A 21205-nucleotide genomic window follows, 5' to 3' on the forward strand; every position below is an offset into this window, starting at 1 on the left:
AGAAATATGATCTAGCCTTTTAGCCTCCTCTCAAAATTAGAGAACGAAATTACAGAAAGATAGGTTATAAGTGTGAGCATCTATTGGTGTGTGATAGACTTTCAAGCATATTGGTCACTTGGCAATGCAGAAGTGCCATGCTCATGTAAATAATCAACAGCTGTGTAAAATAAAAATCTCAAGAGAGGATTGGTAGATACAACACAGATATTAACTGCAAGAGGTAATGCAACCCAATGTAGTAGCAACTCTACAATACCATCGCCACTACGTACAACACTATTGAAAAGTATATGAGCAAATAAGCCATATACCTACTTCAGTCTTCCTTTCATTCTAATGATTCAAACAACATAAGATGATACTCAAGACCTCTTCCTTGTTGCCCTAGCTAACTCAATAGCCTGCAAGTGTTTATCACCATAAACCTTCCAAAGTTGGCCAGACACCCAAGATCCATGCGTTTGCATAATGAGCATAGAAAGCAAATGTCTTGTGTATATACATAAAACTAACTTCAGGAAGAAAATGGTCCTTGAGCCCAAAAGAGTTAAAAGAGGAGAGCGTTTCAAGGCTTGTGCTTCCATACACACTAGAATCAATTAATCACAGGGCCGGAATCAGACAAGAGCGAAAGACAATTTAAGATGAAAACTTCTCAACCACAGGAGAGAAAGACAATTCACCACAGCACGCTTTCTCCACAGTGTCGCACAGCTCAACAAAAAACTCTGAAACCCGTCCGCCTTCTCACTACACACCTCAGCAAGCCACATCGCCATCACCGATTCGCACTCTTAATGCTTGTGCCACATCACCATCGACCCCTCACTGTGTATTGAAGACCTCACCACCGGCCTGCCCACATTTCGTGCTCTCTCGCGAGTTGAAAGTTTTCCATATTGTCCTCAGCTCATGTCGCATCGTATTAAAGGCTCTAAAACGTGCTCTGAACCCTAATCGTCCATGTGGACGCCATTCGTCAAAGGACGCCCAACCTAGCCCAATACTAAAGCCTTTCTTCAGCAGGCCAAACACAAACACCCTAAACATCAAGAAAAAACCTTCACATTCACCAAAGAGCACTCTTCACTTGGATAAAGTGCAAACCTTTTAATGCCAGTATGTCTGCCCAATCTTTGCAAGCACGTGAATTAAATCGAATATGAGAAGATGCTGAGGATTTTTGTGAAGGATAAGGCCCAAAAAGCGTGAGCGTGGCGCGTGTAGAGAGAGAGACGACTTGTGGCAGGTCGTCGGGCAGTGGATTTTTTGCCTTTGGATACTGTTCGATATTGTCCTGAGTGCAGGTGGGAGGGGGGACAGGAAGCGCGCGCCGAGCAGAGGCAGACAAGGGGAGAGAATAAGAGAGACACGACGCAGCTGCAGGCATCCACGCGATAGTGGGCACGTAGGGTATGCAAGGGTAGGAGTGCGCAGGGAGTGTGAGAGTGGAGTTGGTTCAGATCGAGCGCACGCCAGCGCAAGAACAAAAAGATGGAGGAGGTAGGGGTGAGAGCATCAGGCAGGTCGCATGAGCAGGAGCTCCTTGTGGAGACAGCCGTGTGTAGAAGGGCGAGACGAGGTGCACGCAAGAGATGATGCCAGAGCTGCTTGGAGAGAGCGCCGCTTGCAAGCAACTTGGCGCGTGCACCGCATGCAACCAAGACCTTGCGTTTAATTGTTAAACTGCAGGGAATCTTGCCAACTAATTAATTAACTAAAGCATTGCAGACCCGTATGTGTGTATGTACTTGAAGCTTGCAAACCTTTTAATGCCATATTGTTTGCAAGCTTCAAGTACAGACACACTTCCTTTCACGAAAGGTTGGGCTTTGGACACGATAGAGGCTCCCAAAGGTCTTTAAAGCTTGGAAATGTGTACCCAGATGAAAAAAGCATAAAGAGTTAACATGTTTATTCGTGCAAATAAGGCAAATACCCATGTTTTCCTACTATTTTCTCAGGCATTTAATTGAAGGCTTCCTGGAACAGAGAAGCTGCACACAATATTCACAGCTGCAAGTCTTTTGATTTTTTAAATTGCACACAAAGCTCAAAGAGTATAAGAAGATATTTATGTTCGAATGTTCTTGTTGAAATCTTTGAAGAAATTGTTTTTGCAAACAAAAGAACCAACATCACACGTGGTGGACAATACTTGAAGCACACATTGCTTTAAGCACTATGAAGCATTAAAAAGTTGTGGAGAAAATTACAGAGCACTTGGAGAAGTAGTTGAAGCATTGAAAAAAACTTTAAAGCATTTATAAGTAGGAAGAAGCACTCATAAGTAGTAGTCCTAAGTACTCCGAGGCACTCTAAAGCACTTAAAAGCATTGCAAAGCACTTTGAGGCATTTTAAATCTCTTCAAAGCACTCAAAATGATTGTAAATCACTTTGAAGCACTATGAGGCACTCCAAAGCACTTGGAAGAGGTTTGAAACACTATTAACCAGTGTTACACGCTCTCAGGCACCATGTAGAAGCATCGTGGAGCAGCATGAAGCACTTCAAAGCACTATATAAAGAATTTCAAAGTAGCTGGAGCCATTATGAAGCACTATGAAGAATAAATGGGGAGTTTTGAATGCTTGGACTCGCATCCGTTTAATGATACTCTCCCACCAGTATATTCGGAGAAACGTCGGTTGAAAATCATTCTCTCCCGCGCCTTATTGTTCCCTAAAGTTAACCCTTTTTGAATCCTCAAAGAAAGTGGTGTCCAAGATGTGCAAGAAACACAACATAGTGACATTGCTAAAAGAGTGTGGAAATGAAGGTTGACTGCAAGTCCGCCTCGAAATAAGGGAGCTACCACATGGACTTCCCTTGTGTAGGGAAATCGGTCTCTTGGCCTTAAGATTTAACGGTATTTTTTAAGTTGCAGTGTTGAACTCTGTATGAAGTCCTACTATTATGTGTCTAAGACATCGGCTTGGAAAACCAAGGTCTTTTCCCGCTCTCGTGACTTTTCAAATGTATGTGTGCGCCCATAAATCGGTATCTGAGTAATATATGCTTTAGGAATGAAAGGAGATCATGAACTTTGAAGTGAAATTAGCTTTTGATTTGTCGAGAGGAAATGGTTCCTATATGACTTTTCTCTATCTAGTGATGGATTAAATTTTAGTCTTCGACAAGACGTAAGTTCTTAGCTAGACACATTGTGATCACAAGAAATTCACATGATCACGTGATTATTAAATCCCTTCTATCATGACGGTGTTTGCGACGGTCACCTTGCATTAGATACCACTAGCAAGAAAGTATTGCAAGTTGGATTTGTCTAGCCTAGCGTACAATAGGATGTACATCACTGCTGTAAAACATGCCAAGAGTGTCAAAAAACTGGTGACAGGCGATGCACTTATGAGATCACAAAAACTCCCATACTTTCGTATGGACCTTTTGAAAAGTGGGATATTGATTCTATTAACCCAACACCTAGAATATCTCCGAGGTAGTGTGGGCATTTTAAGACACTCAAGAAAGTGGGTGATATGACCTACAAACTCTTAGTATTTGTGCAATCTTGCATTCATTCTCAGCATTCATTCAATATCTCATGTAAGTCATTTACAAAAATGCTTACATAAAGACAACAATGTTATTGATCGGTAGATTTTCCCTGATTTCATTGAACCTCTAACCTAATTGCATGAGCCCGAGTCTATTTGTCGCGAGTATCATGGTCTATGTACATGTCATCCATGTATGTCGACAAACATTAATCAAGTGGAAAGATAGACTTGAGGAAGGTAGCACTTGGGAAACCATTAGCGTTCTTAAGAAGAAATTTTCCACTTTTGTATTGTAGGACATAAATGCTTCTACAAGGGAGGAGTAATGTCAAGAAAAGGGCCAGAGGCCAGGGGCCAGAGTCAAAGGCTCAAAGGTACCTATATAGAGGGCAATCGATGGGTAGAGAATTAGAGTTCAGGCTCCCTTTGATCTTAGACTCCACATGCTCTTTGCAAACACACCTTCTCCATTGAGCCTTCATGTAGGCATCACATAATGCAAAGAGTGAGAGCCTCTCACACGGATCTTGGAAGGAGGGGAGATTCACTATATGTACACCATAGATACATCGCATGCGTTCAAGGACTAGTTATAAAACCCCTTAGCTGTGATTTTTTCACCAATAAATAGGACACTTTCCTAACTCAATCTATAGTTTTTTCTTGAATACCCTTCTGTATTTGAAAATGTAAAATAATATAGAATATAAGAAAATCCCTCCTTTTGAACCCACATGATATGTTTTTTTAAAATTGTAGTGACCCCCTCCCCAAGACATGCATGCAGTCCCATTGCATGTATCTATTTATACTACCTACCTTGACTTCCCAGAGCACAAAATTGATTGTCTTATTGTTAGCTCCATTGAGAAAGGCCACCACACTTGGAGCGTTATCGAGGTTCTAGCCATCACGTTACAATTTCTCTTGTGTGATGTCCCTCTTCATTACTGTGCCAACACCATGTTTGCTCTCCCTTTCCATGCCTAGGTTTAAAGATATCGTGCTCATGTCATCTCAATAGTAGTAAAATTGAAGATTTTGGCAACAAAAAAACATTGAGTGTCTTGCTTTAGATTGTGATGCGGCACAGGTAATACCCAGTGGTGCTTCACGTTCCATTCATTGCCTTTCACCTACTCATTGTGGATCGAGTAGAAAATGGTGTTGCATAAACAACGTGTCATGGGTCTTATCATCCGAAATATAGAAATGGGTGGTCTTATGAATCTCACCCGCCACTTAGCACACAAAAGAGATTTGAATAGGTTTGGTTACCTAGCTTGATCTCATTTTGCACCTTGAATGCATTATTTTTGAAAGGTTCACTGCAAAACCCACAATTTCATCTGGAAAGTTCCGCAAATATTCATTTTAATCGATCTACTTGCCTATTGCTCTTGTAGCATAGAGAATTAACATGTCTATTAGTGCAAATCAGGCAACCGCAAAGCGCATCACCATCCATGTTATCTAATAATTTCCTTTTACGCATTTGATTGAAGGTTTTCTTAGAGTCCACGGGTTGCATACAATATTCACAATTGCAAGTCTTGTGATCTTTAAAATTGCGCACAGATCTCAAAGAGTATGAGGCAGATATTTCTGTCCGGATGTGCTTGCTAAAATCTCAGATGCCAAATTGCTTTTGTAAACAAAAGAATGAACATCACACATGCAGGTAGACAATACTTCAAGCACACATTGCTTTAAGCACTATGAAGCACTGAGAAGTAGTGGAGAAAATTATAGAGCACGTGGAGAAGTAGCTGAAAGCACTGAAAACAACATTGAAGCGCTAAGAAGCAGTACGAAGCACTCAAAAGTAGCCGTAAGTACTCCGAGGCACTCTAAAGCACTTTGAAGCGTTGCGAAGCACTTTGAGACATTTTGAATAAATTCAAAGCACTCGAAATGATTGTAAACCACCTATGAGGCACTCCAAAGCACTTGGAAGAATTTTGAAGCACTATTAAACAATGTTACACACTCTTAGGCACCATGTAGAAGCGCTGTGGAGCAGGAGGAAGCACTGTGGAGCACTTCAAAGCACTATATATGAAGCATTTCAAAGTAGTTGGAAGCACTATGAAGAACAAATCAGAAGTTTTGAATGCTCGGACTGGCATCTGCTTAATGAAGGTCCCCCCACCACTATATTCATCTAAGGTCGGACAACAATTTGAAACTCATTCTCTCCCCCGACTTATTGTTCCCTAAAATTGACTAGCTCTCTTTGAAGCCTCGAACAAAGTGATGTCGGAGACGCCTCCTTTTGGAACCACCACTTGACCATCCTTCATTCTAGCTTAGGAGATGTGTTGGGGGGTAGTGAGGTGCAAGAAACACGCCACAATGACATTGTTGAAAGAGTGTGCGGTCTTCAGGCCCTGTGGAAATAAGGGAGCTACCGCACGGACTTCTTTGGGCACGTGATCTACCCCTGATCTGTTGGGAAATCGCCTACGCGTAATTATTTTACCCCATCGCTAGGAGGAAATGACTTTTACCCCATCTCTAGGAGGAATAAATTTGAGTCTCCCACAATGGGTGAGGGCATCCGCAAGTTCTTAGCCTCTGGAGTCTGGACCCAATATATATATATATATATATAAAAGCTGTCGCGTGTAATTTCTTGTGTGAAAAGTTAAAACATTGTCTTTCTGCAAAATGAAGAGACAGCGTTTGATGGAGGGTGAGGCGCAGCAACTGCAAAACATAACAACGGCCACTTCACCACCGAGAATAATAACTGCAGCGCTCCCACATTCGACCTCATCCTGACTGCAGGTCATGACCACATCTTCCTGTCTGAAGATCTTCTAGTCTACGAGTTGCTTCGCCTGCGTGCAGTTCATCCCTCCTTCACCCAGGCCATTGCAACACTCTTCGGCCCAAGCCTTAATCCTCAGCCCAAGCCGTAAGTTATTATACTCTTGCATTTGCAGTTTATTACAGATAATTCCAGTCCAGGTTATTAACGCTAACTCTCTCTCTCTCTCTCTCTCTTCATGCGTTTCTCTCAAAGATATATATGCTGGCAGGCCCATATTGTACCTGCCCTGGTTTACTGCATGGTTGATACTGCAACCCAAGGTACCCTCCGTCGTCCTCAATATGACACCGTAGCATTTGACCTAGGCTGCAATACATGGCACTCGTTACCACACCCGGCACATCGCTCCTTGAACAAAGATTTGCATCCCAGTCGTATCCAACCCATCTGCAGTTTGGGGAGTTTGGTCTGCTGGGAGTACATTCTTGATCATAGGCCATTTACAAGTGTCCACTTTTTAATCCTCAGCAACCCCTTTACCGGTGACAAGGTGACTTTGCCACTCTCTACAAGGAGGTACGTTATGCGTGGATTTGGAGGTGAATTGTGCTTGGAACAAAGTAATGAGACTGGTCGTATTAGCCAGGTATGAAGTACTTCAAATGGATGCCGAAATCCTGCTTTTGGTATTTAAGCGAAATCCAACGTGCAAGGAAAGTCGAGTTTTTGTGTACAAGTACGACTTTGAGCATGGAAGGTGGTTGCGTGTCTTTGACGACTATACTCTCATAGTCTCTATCCCTTATTGGCGAAACTCAGAGTGCATAGACTTGCATGTTGTTGCGCGAGCTAACATCCTGGTGCTCTCTATCGGCGATCAAATAATCTTTTGCAACCTTGTTTCAAATACTTGGAGGTCATTGCCCCCTTGCTACAACCCTACAACTGGAGCAAGAATTCCTATTGTCAAGGTGGCATGTGCTCTAGATCCTACATACAGAATAGAGCCGGTGGCATGTGCAAAAGAATCTTCAAAGGAGTAAAGCCCATTAGTAATTTCAAACTTAAAGTTGTTTTTGTTTGGTACTAGCTGCTATAGCTCTTGCAAGTATTTTGATAATTCTGACTTGTACACTAGCCCTTCATACTGGTAACGCTTTTTTGTTTTGTTTTGGCCTATCTACAATGTAAGGCTTAATTTGTCCTTGTGGTTTGCCTTGTTAAAGTGACATGCCTTTTTCATGCATAAAAGAGAACATTCAATGGAACAAATCCAAGTTTGAAATTTCTCCGATAGGAGAGAATAAATTAAGATTAAGTAATTTTGTTTGAATATGATAACAATGAGAGTAGGGTTAGTGTATATGTTTATGTGCTCCTTTTAGTGTATATGTAACATATCTTATTGGATATTAAAAGTATCGATTTTATCAAAATTGTCGACCAAATATTCATCCCAATCTTGAACATTTAAAACTTGCAACCGAGGTAATGTTTATCAGTAGATGTATCCAATGTTGTAATCATATTTAGAAATAGATTTTGGTCCAGGCTATATGTCTAGTTGCTAACTGAATTTAAGATGGTAAGTGATGTACGTACTAGTTAAGTATGTTGAGTTTTTTGGACAAATGACTTGGTTGTATGCACATATATTACAAGAAAATATTGTCCTAATGATAGATAAAAAATGGACGTCTCCATTTTTCTATGAGGCGTTTGTAATTAAGCTAAGACAAGATAAGATAAGACAACCAAAAATATGGAAAGATAGGTTATATGAGATCATAACGTTCCTCGAAATAGAGAGAAATCTAGATGGAGTTTTCACAACAAAAAGAGCTGAAATTTGAGCCCGAAAGATCGTCCATGATAAAAAAAACAAACGTCTATATTTTTCCTTGAGAGTCTTTTTGGGATCAAAGAATGGAACTCAAAGAAAAGAAGTTCCCAATGCCACACAATAATTGCATGGGCTTTTCCTTTGGACAATACTCTCTCTAGTGGAGAGATTTAAAATATATAAGAAAAAGACATCCTTACAAACAATCCATGCTCAGAATGAGCCATGGAAACCAAGAATTATTGGGGGATCCATTGGCTAACAAAGGAACTACCATGCCACTACCATAATACGAGAGAATATAGATCTAAAGAAAACACCCACAAGGAATTAAAGGAGAGTATATTAACGCAATATGGGGGGATCTTCACAACTCCATCACCAAAAAAAGGAGTCTCCACCAATTGCACACTCATGTCTCCCCCTTTGAACAGAGTTAGCTGTGCAAGGAGTTGCAGCCACCAATAGGAATCCGAAATTGGGTTTCTAAGGAGAGCCGTGTATCTTGGCAGACGATGGTGCAACTAAAAATTTCTAGAGCTAGCAATGGATCTAAGCCAAGTCAAGGTTGTATATAGGTGCATATATGCCAAAGCACAATAGCAAGTATGAGGGGTCAGTACAGCAAAGGGTATCAAGAGTTGCATGGTTTTTTGGATTTGGAAGTTTTATTTTGCGTTGGAGGTAATATAAGCGATAATAGGCACGGCAATGGTGTGTCATCGATATACGTGTGGCAAGCGGATATATATTCGCTACTTGTTGGGCATCCCATCGTTGCAATAGTTTCAATGACCAAAAAAGTTATCAATCCGGAGGGATGAGCTACCCGGCTAGGGCATGGAAACACTCACACGGTTAGTGAGCTAATCGTGGCAACACAAATGGTTAACTCTACGAGGTGAGCTTCTCGGCCTATGGAGGAGCTAAGCCGCAATGAAGGTCAATCTCCATATCCACTTCTCTTCACCTCTAATCAACCCAATCACACACACTACGATTGCAAGACGCACACAACACTAATTCTATCACAGTAATCGCAAGCACACACACATAGATCTATCGAGCACCACACTCCAATCAAACCTACATGCACACACTAGCAAAAGAGGGTAATCACATAAGATTAGAGAGGGATTAACCACTAATTAGTGTAGATCTAGCTAATCTAAGCATCATAGACAATCATAAGAAGCATGAGAGAGGCATAGGAAGAGAGAATGAATCATTGATTAGTGTTAATCAAATCTCATGAGCAAGGAGAATCTCAAGGACTCCATAGCCATACACCTCAAGAGCTCTCACCAAAGAGTGCTCTCAACAAATGACTTGAGAACCCTAATTTCTTTTACACACTGCCTTATATACCTAGGTTAAAAATATGCAATGTCCGGGCGCCCAAGGCCTTTAGCGCTCACCACTTACTGAATCTGCAACCTAAGCACAATAAGTGACCTATTCTTTACAACTTGGAACTCCCATTGAGCCCGTAACACATTAGAAATATTACAATGGTTTCAAATAATTCGGGAATTTACAATACGTGACCATTTTGGGAAAATGTGAAAAATGTGTAATTCTAATCTTTGCTGCTTCTTCGTATTCATCCTCGATTTGCATCCGTGCGTCTTCTGTTAACTGATGTTGACTCAATTAACATTCCCCCCTTCCTATTTTAGTGCCCGTTCTCGGGCACTGTTGAAAAGTGTCCATGGAGACTGTGGAAGGTTTTGATTGATTGTTGATGGATGGATCTTCATTTTGTCGTTAGATTTGTTGATGAGGTTCAATTTGCTACAACATCTTCATTGGTTTGAGTAGTCAATTTTGGGAGATGATGTTGCATTTGTCCGTTGTAATAGCATCATGATGAGGTTGATGTTTATTTATGAAAAATATGTACAAGGGAATTAGAATGATGAGGTTATAAATTAGGGTATAATACCTGGATGAACAAAGAAAAAAAAACCAGTGGAAAAAAAGCGCCTTTGGGATACGTGCATCATTGGAGTACTTATTAGCATGGGAAATATTAATAAAGTACTGAAGGGATTATTTGCTGATAGATATGGAATTAAAAAGGCAGTAAATGTGAGAGGGTAGCATGATGGAACATTGGTTTTCCTGTTGTAGTCCACTCAAGGTGCATAGGTGGAAGCAAAAAAGAGTGTCTAATGCATATGTCCAGTGATGGGACATCCTATTTATGCAGCACATAAATGCATGGGAAATAATATGCTGTGCAAGAAAGATTTTGAGGGGTAATTCAGAAAGATGGTGTAGCTATAAAAGAATATGGAATGGATTTGCAAGCTCGCACCCCTTTAAGAATGGTTTTCATTGATGAAGATATGTGCTCTCATCTTACTGTGCACTATGCGTGAGTGTTGGACTCCACGACACTCCACCAATTGTAAGTTAATAGACTTCGACTCTTATGCTCATCTCATCCAGCATGAGCAACATGACTTTATATATTCTCAACTCTTCCATCTTGACCGTAAGCTTAATAACTACGACTCTTAGCACATAGTTTAATATGACTTGAAGCTTTGGGACTAATGCTTTGCTCATTTTATGGCTTAGCAGCTCGACTCTCACTATGCCAAAAAGTGTTTTTTGCACCCTGGTGACTTGACTTTTTACATTCTTGTGCTTACTAAAAACATTTCGTCATGTAAAAGTAAGCTTGAATCCTCAAAAAGAGGATTAGTGAAGGACCAAGCTGGCATTGAAGGTTTCTTTTTCTGTACCTGTTTTATCTTCTTCGAATATGCATTTGTGTTGGTTGGGTCGTCCTTCTTTGACTGTGAAGACTCCATTACCTGTTTGATTCTCCAATTAGGCCTATTGATAGGAGTCTTTGATGTTGTCGTAGGCCTCTACTGGCTGTCAGCATCTGGCTTTTGACTAGGAGCATTGGAAGACTTAGGAATCCAAATCTTTTGAGGACCTTTGTAACTCCTTTGTTGACTTTGCTTCACTCTAGGTCTTGTTGAGTTCTTGAGATCTTCATGCAGATCTGGTGTAGTTGCAGTTGACTGGTAGCCAAATCTTTGTATATCCTCTGTAGAATCCTTGTCCAAGAGAAACATTCTTTGAGATCCATCCTGGTTCTGTATCCTCTTGTGAGTCGTGGTAGAATTTAGCATCTTTCAATGTGGTTCTGTTGTATACCTGCTTCTTAGGTATCCTAGGATATTGTCGGAGTTGATACCTTGTGGGCCTTCTTTCTTGGGAGGATCTTGAAGTTACTTCATATGCTCTAACCTGCGGTTTTGGTACCCATATGTGTCTGTTACCTCTATAGTACTCTTGTTCCTTTAAGCTCCAATGTGATGCTATCCATCCCATGTGTTTGTCTTTCTCTGTTGATTTCTTGTCTTTAATCCAAACCGGATCATTGACTTTGACTAAACTACTCGGAACAAACACCTTCTTGATTATCTTTTGCTTTCTTGATAACTTTGGCTGAAATATATTTGCTCTTCTAGGTGGCTCTTTAGAGGTTACCGTTGGGTCAGCAATTGACTTTAAGTTTTGAAATCCTGTCTTGCTTGAAGAAGCTGATCCATAAGGGTTCTTTGATGTAGAGGCATATGTTGTCACAACTTCTTTGCTAGTCGGTGGAAGCTCCATTTTAGCTTTACCTTTGTCTGCTGATTTGACTGGCACTATCTGATTGATCTTTGGGCTTCCTATTTCTTCTTGATTGTTTGCAACCCCGTTCTTCTTAACTTTTGGCTTTGGTGGCATTCTCTGCTCAATAGCTATTGTGGTTGCTCTTTGTTCTGTTTGATCTCCACTTCTTATTGCCTGATTTTCTTTAAGCTCTTCTGAAGTTTTGTCCGATGGAGATAAATCATCTTCCATAAGATCTTCTTTGATATAAGTCTCCATTTTAACTGTGCTCGAGGACTTTGTGCTGTCGTCCGTGGGTGACCAGTCTTGGGTCTTCATTATTTGATGCCTGTGATGACTCCACCATGTTTGAATTCTATATTTTTGACATCTTTTGGGCCATTGGCATTCCTAATATGATGTCTTCTAGCATATCTTTTGTTGTGATCACATAAAATTGAGTTGTGATGACGTGTGAACTTACCTCAATGGTGGTGGAGATGATTCCCCAGCATTCTGCTTGTTTGTTTTCAGATATGCCCACAAATTCAGGAGCATCTTCCAACTGTGGTTGGCCACATCTTTTCCAAGTGCGAAAAGACATGAGGTTCTTGTCTAACTGAAACTCTAGCTTTACTTCTCTTGACAGCTTTTCTTCGTGTTCACCAATGATGTTGTACTTGATCTTCTAAGGATTCATGTCTGAATTGACTGCTTTCGTTGTGGCAGTGTCCTTTGGTTGAGCTTTATCTGCATTTGCTTTGCTTTGATTACCTGGTTTCGTTGATGTTGGCTCCATTGACTGTGATACTGCTCTTTTTTGCAATTGTTGAGCAGTGTCCTTTTGCATTTGAGTAACCTTTGACCTTAAAAGATCCATTGTACTTTTTGAAAAATTATGTCTCTTTGGAGGAGATTTTGATGGTGACCTTTGTGTAGATTTCTAGACTTTAGCTTTCGTTGACTTTGCCTTTTCTATCACTTGTTCTGGCAGCTTGAGACTTTGCACCATCTTTAGATAGTCTTTGACTTCAGTCGGGCCATTTGTAGGGGTTTGTACAAGGTCATGATCTTGCTAATATTCGTTACGATGTGCATCTTGATATGCATATGTGAGCTTGATCACATGTAACTGTTTGAACACTATTGGACTTGTCGGCTTTTGACTTTGACTTGTGGAGATCAGTTGAAACTTTTGTCCTTGATGATCTTCATAGAAGCATTTATCTGTAGACTCTGATGGAATCACGGTCAATTGAAAACTTCCTAAAACCATATGATCTTTCAATGGTTTCTGTTTTGAAGAGTTATGTTGGCTAGAAGCTCTAGGGCTTCTAACTGCTGTAGCATTTACTAGTGCCTGAGCTGAGCTTGATGAATGTGCAGCTCCCCCCTTCCTAGGGTGATCACATAGCCTGCTTCATTGTAAGAGTTCATAATTGTTTGGCTCTGATTTAGTCTCACCTTTTGGGACTGCGAGGGTACACTTTAGGTAGCATTGTTAACATTTATCCTTTGTAACCCTTCTACATAGTTTCCTATGTATCTTCGTGAAACATGACAAACTATTCCCCAAGTCAAGCTGTAGATAGTATTATCTTTGCCCTGATATTGTCTATCCCCTGGGTCTCCTATGATATGAGCTTTTGTGGTTTCAGAACCCAAGGCATCATAGATGCTAGACTCTCGTCTATATCTACGATTGTTTTGGTCAAAATATATGCTTGTTTGGTCAACATCGAAGTTTGATTTTCGATAGAGGAGAGTTTGGCTCTAAACAGATTTCTAGGTTCACCTAGGTAATATCCTTCAGCTCTAGAGAGGATGGGCTATAATAGATTCTTTCCTCTGAAATGAACCATCCTTTTTGATGTATCACTGGACGTACTTCTATGAGCTGGTATGTGGGCCGTTCAAACACTGGTTGATACTTTTCGTACAGTTTTCCTTTTTTGTCTACATAGTGTGCATATGAATGATGTGTACCATACAATGCTAACATCATTTTGTTTGATATGTCCCTTAGACTTGTGAATGATTGCACACTTGTGGAAATGGATGCAGAATCATTTGCAAATTTAATAGTTTTTTCACCCTTCGGTGATATCTCAACACCTTTACTAAATTCATGCAAGAATTTTTTGTTCAAAGAATCAATTTTAAGCTTTTCAAGTGCCTGTGCATTTTTACGCTCATTTTGAACTTACAATGCTTTAACTCATGCTTCTAATGGTAATGCAAAATCATTTGATTGCACTAAAAGTGACGAGTTAAATGCACTTACATCGAGATTCTCATTTCCAATTTGCTTTGTACCTTGCTTGTTGGTATTTGATGTATCCCTGTTGTCTGGATTTCTTGGACAATCTTCAGTAAAATATCCACCTTTTCTTCCACATTCTGAGCAATACCGCATGATTGGTGGTATTTCATTTGGTTCTATCATGTCAAGCTCTAGCTGAGAATCTTCTTTTTTTGTGCTTGCCAAAATGTTGGCATCTTCTTTCAGAGCACTGAGCATCAAGCAATAGATTGCTCCATCTTTACCTTTTTACCGTCTTTGGCTTGGTTCTCCAATTAGACTGTCTTCTATTGGTTGATCTGTTGGATCTTGCAATTCTTGCTCTCGATTGTAGGTCTGACCACTGTAATCCATGTACAATGACCCTGATTGCATATGCACCAAATGGATGCTTTGTGGACTTGTGCAGATTTCTGGATAACCATTTGGGTCACTTCTTTGCACTTCTATCTGCACTTCATCTTTAAGCTTGCAATACCTGGCTCCACTGAAGTCAGTGAAAATCTGGGAGTTCTCTGAGTCTGGCTTTACTCTGATCAATAGGATCTTGGCTCCTGTGGTGTTTTTATTGCTCATAAGATACCTATGACCTTCTATATCTGTGTATAAAAATTTATTCCCATTGTAGCCATAAGTTGTAGAATCTGCTCTATTGCAGTTTTGCTTGTGTTGCCACTGCTACTGGCTTGCTCTGTTGTACTTGAACTCACAGCTCGATTTGAGTCCATGTTGGCTCAATCTGTAAAAACTATCTCCCTAGTAGATGCTATTGTTGATTAGCAAAAAATTTGCTGCTCGTACTAGCCTAATCTGCAATCACATGTGAGTTGTGCCACTATTCGTCCGATTAGAAGCTCAATTTGCAATGCAATTGCTTGCACTTGCCAATTTCGATTTGCACAATGACTTTTAGTCCCTTCGTTCTTTGTCTGAACTGTGGGAACAATGTCTAGATCTGTGCTAGAACTGTGATGACCTCGGCTCAAATGATCACCAAAACTATTTTCGCATTTCTTGATTTTTTTTTCTACTGATTTTCTGTTGTTTCTGCCTTTTTCGTTGTTTGCTCGCTGTGAGATTTCCCCGGTGTTTCTATATTTTCTTTTTTTTGGGTTTTTCTGGCACTTTCTGGCTTTTTTTGGCTCTAAATTTGGTCACTTTGTTAAAGTCGCAGCCAAATGTAGATCTAGTAACCAAATCGAGCTCTAATCACGCGTCAGTGTGCTAAGAATAGCCAAAAGCGACCAAATCGAGATCTCGCATGTGAACACGCTCTAAATATCTAAATAAGGTCAATATCAAGGCCAAAACGAATCTGTATCGCAAGTCGAGGTCAAATATGGTCAATCGTCAGACTTTGCGGTCAAATCAAGCCAGAATGCAATATTGCGCGTGAAATAGCTCTAAAACGTGTAATCTGAAAAATCGTAGACCCAAAATCAAAATCCGTGTCAAACAAGGTCTGTGTGTGTGATGTGACTCGAATTTGCTAAAAATAGCTCAAATCGACAAAATCGGACAATTTCGGATGAAATCTGACTCTCGAAGCTCTAAATGCATCTATTCGTGTTTAAATGTATGTGAACGGGACGTGTGCGGATGTTTGATGCATGTGCAATGTAATGAAGAGAAACAAAACAAAGAAAAACAAACAAAACAAAAAAAAAAAAATTTTGACTTTTTGTTTTCTTGTGTGTGCACGAGAGAGGGAGAAAAGTGTGTGTGTATGTTAGTTTGTGACTTTGTGAGTTTGTTTGTTTGTGTGTTGACTTTCTTGTCTGTTCTTCTTTTGTTTGTTTGTTTGTGACTTTGTGAGTTTGTTTGTTTGTGTGTTTACTTTCTTGTCTTTGCAATTGGTGCTCCAAGGCCAGTGCATACAGAATGTACTACAGACATCCATACCGTTGGTGCAGCTAAAGTTGGTTCGAGCTAGGAGAGGGTCAATGCTAGGTAGAGGCAGCATGTGAGTGCATTGCAGAAGGCTAGGGCAGGTACCAAAGCCCTAGGCAGCCAAAGGATAGCGGTAGTGTATGCTCGAAGCGATTTTTTAAGGCCAAAGGTGTGCTGCAAAGAGCCAGGAAGGTTGGTGGCCTACTGTGGTCGACATGTGGATTTTATGTCCTAGACTGTGGTCTTCAGTGTGCTTTCCAGGCTAGTCTAGACGGCTCGTCAAACGGAGCCCCGATGTTCTAGATATTGCAGTTCAAAGTTGAAGTGTGTAGCAGATCCTCGACGGACAGGGCAGTTGGGGACAGGTGGCCCGGGCTGATGTCAGTGTATACATGTGTAGTGCTCGAGTTGTGGAGCATGCCTGTCTTCTCGGAATGCAAATCGGAGCTCTGGATAGCAAGATATGATCAATTGAAGATTTTCAGGGGGTCGGGTCTGAGCCCACTTGGCCGCATTGGAAGATGTGCCATCTGGCGTTTTTTGGGCCTCGCCAAGGTTCTAGAGAGTAGCATGCATCATGCGGGTCAAGCAGAAGTTGACGGCTCGTGATTTTGAGCCCTGCGCATCGAGTTAGAGTGTGGAGAAAAAACGGAGCATTGGACGGTTGAATGCTTGCAGATACATTTCCCTTTTTTGGCGGCCTCGAACGGCGGACTCAGAAAAGTCAAAGGGTTGCCAGGTTTGCATCGCACTGGCCCGATATAGTGAAGGTCCGGCATGGTTTCGCGACACGACAATTGGGTAAAAGAGCCGGGAATGGTAGGGCATCCGATGCAAGCAAAAGAGGTGTTTTTGGTTTAAAAAATGAGGGGATTTTAGGGGTTTTTGGAGGCATCTCATAGGCAGCTGCCACGTGGTGCTCACAAAACCCACATGCGCAGGCGGCAGTTCGAGTGGCGGGCTATAAGGGCAGGGGCGTCAAGCCCATATGGTGTATGAGGAGGTGTGGAGAGCTCTTGGGAGCTCGTGGCCATGGTGCAAACCCTGATGGCGCTGTGCAGGGTGAAAGGCCGACGGTTTTGGCGAGTGTGGCGGGGGTGTAGGTGGCGCGCCCGCGGCGGAGGAGGGTGTGGTGGCGCCGGTTGGCGGTGATGACGTGGCAACCCTAGTGAGGGATGGTCACACGGCCCTAGGGGCACATAAATTTTGAGGAGAAGGAGGAGGGCAATAGCGATATCGCTATTGCCTCCCCCCCTCAGGTAAGGGGAAGTTCCCACAGCAGGCGGGCAAGGTCAGAGAGAGAGAGAGGGAGAGTCGGAAGCTCGAGGGTAGTCAAGTGGGCAAGGCCAAGTGGCCGGACAAAGAAGGACAAACCAAGGTGCAAAGCCAAGCCAAGCCAAATGCAAGGCCAAAAGAAGAGCCGGACAAGTGGAGTTAAAATAAAAATTTGAGTACTGCAAGGCTAAGCCCAGAGAGGGTAAAAATTGAAGGATAAAAATAAAACATAAAAATGCCAAGGGCAATAGCGACGTCGCTAATGCCCCCCCCCCCCAAAGAACAAAAGAGAAAAGGAGAGCAGATGAAAAAAGGCGGTGCCTCCCCTCCCAAGAGATACCAAAAAAAGGTGCCACATGGACCAATTAGAGGGAAATTTCCCAAAATTGAACCCCCCACCCTATAGAAGTCAAAAAATAATCAATATAGGGGCTTTTGGGCCTAGTTTTTGTGCCGTTTTGAAGCCATGCAAGAGGAGCTCACTGACAGAGGGGTGTGCCTGTCAAGCCCTTTGCATTTTTCTTGTGTAAATGGCCATGGTGATGGAAGTGTGAGTTTGTACAGGTGTTTTTGATGAGTGCAATTGAGTCATTGTTGCCTCCCTTGCTGTGGTTTCCCCTTCCCCCCTTCTCTTTCTACCGCTTTCATGGTTCTCTCCGGTGCCGACTGTGTGGAAGTGTGTGCCCCCCGGACCGATGGTGTTTTGAGTGAGAGAGTGAGATTGAGTGGCTGTGAGCGTGTGTAAGGGTGGAGACAAGCAGTGGTAGTAGGTGTATCCTGTGTGGTGGTTTTGTGGAGTGTGTGAGCAGTGGCGATCGAGCAGGCGGTGGTCTGCTAGTGTGAGTTGTGTGTTTGAAGGTGTTTTCCGAGAGGATAGGGGTGATGTGAATACCCTGAGCTATAGAGAGGCCCGTTTGTTTGTGCCGGGTGTGTTCCCCCATTCCTCCCCTCCACCGTTGCACAATAACATTCCCCATGTCTGTTACTACCATCAAGGCACACTTGCAACGGTTTATCACATGCACCATCACATCTTGCCGGAGTTTTCTCTGTATGAAGGATCACATTGGCGCCAAGTGTGCATGCCCGACGACTTTACCAATTCACAGAAAAGCATGCTAGATGCGAGGTATGAAGTGCTTCAAATGGATGCCGGAATCCTGCTTTTGGTATTTAAGCGAAATCCAACGTGCAAGAAAAGTCGAGTTTTTGTGTACAAGTATGACTTTGAGCATGGAAGGTGGTTGCATGTCTTTGACGACTATACTCTCATAGTCTCTATCCCTTATTGGTTAAACTCAGAGTACATAGACTTGCATGCTGTTGCGCGAGCTAACATCCTACCGCTCTCTATCGGCGATCAAATAATCCTTTGCAACCTTGTTTCAAATACTGGGAGGTCGTTGCCCCCTTGCTACAACCCTACGACTAGAGAAAGAATTCCTATTGTCAAGGTGGCATGTGCTCTAGATCCTACATACAGAATAGAGCCGGTGGCATGTGCAAAAGAATCTTCAAAGGAGTAAAGCCCATTATTAATTTCAACCTTAAAGTTGTTTTTGTTTGGTACTAGCTGCTATAGCTCTTGCAAGTATTTTGATATACTAGCCCTTCATACTATCATGCTGGGTCTTTTTCACTAGTTTTCATTAATTAAACGCGTAGATTCTCTTCACTCAGATAGCCAAAAGTTTGCCTTGGAGCTTGACTCTTGTTCTTACGTTCGACCCCGTCTCTCCCCGTGGCCTGCAGGTCGCGATGACAAGCAAGAAAGGGCCCGCTGCTCGCGATGACAATGCCATGCAGCAAACCATACAGTCTATGGTTGACAATCCCCTGGAGCAAACCACACTCTACGCAGCATGGATAAACAGAAGCTGCCTATTGGCTCGGGATCTTCCTGTTGCGTTCATGGAGCTGTCAGCCTGTCCATTAGCTGTGCGATGCCCTGTGTATGGATCCCTCATCCTCGTCTCCGTCTCTTTATGCTTGTAGACGCCCTGTGCATGCGGTCCCTCATCCCTAGTGCAGACGGGGCCTCGCTGTACACAACCGAGAGAGAGAGAGAGAGAGAGAGAGAGAGAGAGAGAGCCCTTGACTACGCGATGGCCCAAGAGAGAGAGGCGTTCACTGCGCCAACACGTCCACTGGTAGAGAGAGAGAGAAAGAGAGAGAGAGAGATATCTGCATCTCCCTTCATCATGCGCCGACTGGTACAGAGAGAGAGAGAGATATCTGCATCTGCAACCTCCATGCACGACTCGCTGCAGAATTCACCTCATGCTTCTCGCCCCTGTGATAGCTGCAATTCTCTCCCATTGACCCCCATTCCAAAAATCTACCTCCTCTCGTACCCTCTCTCCTCCACGTGCCAATTTTTCTTTTTTTGCTTGCTAGAGATGAGAGCATCTCACTCAGATTCCTCTTAATTGTCCTGCTTCCCAAAATTAGAGCGACATATTAGCCCTTCATACTAATAAGGCCTATCTACAATGTAAGGCTTAATTTTGTCCTTGTGGTTTGCCTTGCTAAAGTGACATGCCTTGTTCATGCATAAAAGAGAACATTCAATGGAACAGATCCAAGTTTGAAAATTTCTCTGATAGGAGAGAATAAATTAAGTAATGTTGTTTGAATATGATAACAATGAGGAATGTAAATGAGTAGGGTTAGTGTAGATGTTTATGTGCTCCTTTTAGCGATAGATATTAGGAGTATGGATTTTATAAAATTGTCGACCAAATATTTAAAACTTGCAACCGAGGTAATGTTTATCAATAGATGTGTCGAATGTTGTAATCATATTAGAAAATAGATTTTGGTCGAGGCTATATGTCTAGTTGGTAACTGAATTAAAGATGGTAAGTGATGTACGTACTAGTTAAGTATGCTGATTTTTTTTGGACAAATGACTTGGTTGTATGCATATATATATATATATATATATATATATATAAAATATTGTGCCTTGGATAAACTAATAATATAGTGTTTATCTATGGCTAGAGGGAAAAGAGATTCAACAAAAAGAGCTAAAAATTGAGCCCAAAAGATCGTCCATGATAAAAAAACAAAATTCTATATTTTTCTTTGAGAGTCTTTTTGGGATCAAAGAATGGGACTAAAAAAAAAAAGTTGCCAATGCCACACAAAAATTGCATGGGGTTTTTTTTTTACAATACTATCTCTAGTGGAGAGAGTTAAAATATATAAGAAAAAGACATCCTTACAAAAAATCCATGCTCAGAATGAGCCATGGAAACCAAAATGTCCAAAAAGAATTATTTGGTGATCCATTGGCTAAAAAGGGAGCTACCATGCCACTACCATAAATTTTGTGCACGGAAACCAAAATGTCCAAGAAGAATTATTGGGTGATCCATTGGCTAAAAAGGGAGCTACCATGCCACTACCATAATACGAGAGAACCTAGATCTAAAGACAACATCCACAAGGAATTAGAAGAGAGTATACCAACGCAGTATGGGGGGAGCTTCAAATCTCCATCACCAAACTTAGGATCTTTCCAATGATGTGTTGGTTGATAGCGTTTTGACAAAGCATCTATGTACTTCACCGGGTTGCCCACTTTGGACAAGAGAGGAAAAGTCAAACTTTTTTATATGGCCCCTTTTAGAGTCCAATTGTTTGATGGGCTACCAAGGGATAACATGCACCACTTGACTACATAGTATGACAGAGGGAGTCGTGAGAAGATCCCATTTATCTTCCTTCTTATAGAAGAGAAGCTCAAAAATACTAGATCCTGAGTAAAACAAATTCTTCACAATAGGGCATTTAAAACCATAGTCAATTTTGCTAGCAATTACTGCTAAATCCAAAAGTTTACCATTGAAAAACAAGACAACAACTCTTTCAAGGACGACAAACAATTGAGACCAGACCACTCATGAGTTAATGGTGACTTTATGTTTACCAAAAATATCAAGTTCAGGTGTCAAGGCACCCTCGA

The 21205-nt window shown here is 41.7% G+C and overlaps 1 pseudogene; it reads left to right on the forward strand.

Moving 5' to 3' along the window:
• The first annotated feature begins 6195 nt into the window (after window positions 1-6195).
• Window positions 6196-18758, forward strand: LOC147435518 (uncharacterized; annotated as a pseudogene).
• The last annotated feature ends 2447 nt before the right edge of the window (window positions 18759-21205 follow it).

This window comes from Adiantum capillus-veneris, chromosome 18 (assembly GCF_014529385.1).
Source record: "Adiantum capillus-veneris isolate H3 chromosome 18, ASM1452938v2, whole genome shotgun sequence".
In the NCBI taxonomy this organism is placed as follows: Eukaryota; Viridiplantae; Streptophyta; class Polypodiopsida; order Polypodiales; family Pteridaceae; genus Adiantum; species Adiantum capillus-veneris.